This window comes from Lepisma saccharinum, unplaced genomic scaffold (assembly GCF_977018435.1).
Source record: "Lepisma saccharinum unplaced genomic scaffold, izLepSacc3.1 HAP1_SCAFFOLD_547, whole genome shotgun sequence".
Classification (NCBI taxonomy): Eukaryota; Metazoa; Arthropoda; class Insecta; order Zygentoma; family Lepismatidae; genus Lepisma; species Lepisma saccharinum.
In genome coordinates this window covers 160,060-161,955 of record NW_028143227.1, presented here as the reverse complement: position 1 = coordinate 161,955, position 1,896 = coordinate 160,060, and the positions used below count along the sequence as shown (strand labels likewise).

Genomic DNA, 1,896 nt, shown 5'->3' with positions numbered 1-1,896 from the left:
GATTGATTGATTTAGTTTATTTTACTTCGCGTTTTGCGCTTCTTGGCTAATTTGCGAAGATGGGGTTCAGTGATGAAATGATGAAATTGATGAATGGACATTCACAAACAACCAAGTCCGAGCGGGATTCGAACCCGGAACCCTTGGCGTCGCAGCGCGATGTGGTAAATACTTCACCACGGGGGGAGACTTCTTTTTTTTTCTTTTTTTTTTGTCAACAGCACCTGGTGTTCCCAGGCGGTCACCCATCCAAGTACTTAGAAGGCCCGACGCTGCTTGACTTCGGTGATCTAACGAGAGCCGGTATATTCAGCGCGGTATGGCCGTTGGCACCACTCTGACACAGGGTCCGTCAACTCTTGCAATGAGTCACTGGAAAGACATACACGTGTGGTTGCACATATATATATCAGCATCTAAGAATAATTATATTCTTGTGGTCAGGAGTCGTTGTCATTTAACAAACTTTATTGATTTATTCTATCAGCATTATTGAAAATATTGTGCCATGCTGAACTTCACAACTTAACAAAGGCACATTGATTGCTTAATTTAATGAGGCATTCTTTGCGTTGCAGAGCAGGTTCAGTTTTTGGAGTATTACAATGCTTTACACAGTCCGTTCGAAGAAATCTGAGAATATTGAGGTTTTATCAGAGGGACCACCCCCGAATAAATATCTGTGGATGCTTATCTGTGGTAATTTTCCAGTGCAACATTTCTGTTGCCACTCAGGCTGGAGAGCCTAATGACGCTGACAAAGTTCCGATTCATAGGTGGCAACACTTACAGGCGGAACGACCTTGGCAGAAGGAACTCTGATTGGCACCATGTTGACAACTGACTCAAGAAGCCCCGCGACCACAGAACTCGTAGTGCTCAGATCCTACGTTGACACATAAACTTAATTAGGCGGGAGGTAGAAGTTCGCGCTGTTGCCACGTCGGAGCACAACCCCGTGTGTTCGGAGGTTTAAGAGAATGAAATATCTCGTTGTTAAGTTGGTCTTTGTAATCCATGCGATACAAACTGACAGTATTTGCTCGAAAGGTCACAGATGACACAAAAATGACCCGGAGAGAGAGAGAGAGAGGTCGGCCTCACACTCCAAATAGGCAACGCAGCCCGGTTGACGTTGCCACACAGTGCGCGGGAATCAGACATTTTTCGGCGTTATCGTATTTTCGAGAAACCAAGGCTCCTACTTAAGGGACAGCCTGTACATTTTATACATACAAAAATATATGTCATACTTTCATATATTCCTTACAGATCCACCATTCAGTTACCTTAAAAACACAAAAATAATTGAAATCGTAAAAAGTGTCAAAATTCTATCGTAAAAAAAAAGTTATTCAAATATGGAATACCACAGAAAATAAACAAAAATAGCTTACCAACATAAAATTCCATAACTCTATAAATACAAGAGTTAAGAGATAAAGAAAACTGTAAAGATGTAACAAAAATAATGGTGAGGTTCTATTGCAGCCGCCTATGGTATTCCATGTTATGAACTTGGCCATCTTTGTTTTCATATCCACAAACGTCAGAGGTAACCAACGACAGTCATTGAAACCTCAGAACATCTACCCTACAAATCCTCACCTTTATATTAAAATAACACTCATATCCATTATATTACACTAGTAAAAGAAACAACATAAAAAAAACAACTCACCTCTGCAAATAACACAAAAGAAGACTCCCGCCTGTTCCGCACATGTTTCACAACAGGCGGAATAGCTATGCAATACTACGAGGGATGATCGAGAGAAAAGGTTACAAAGCCTATTATGGCGTATGTGTTAGACATACCTGCAAGATCAACACACCTGATGATGGAGGGCACTGAACACTAGTCCTCGATGTAATCACCTTTTTTGTTCAAGCACT

The 1,896-nt window shown here is 41.2% G+C and overlaps 1 pseudogene; it reads right to left on the bottom strand.

The window, feature by feature from the left end:
• Window positions 1–212: 212 nt before the first annotated feature.
• On the bottom strand, window positions 213–331 carry LOC145983016 (5S ribosomal RNA; annotated as a pseudogene).
• Window positions 332–1,896: the final 1,565 nt, after the last annotated feature.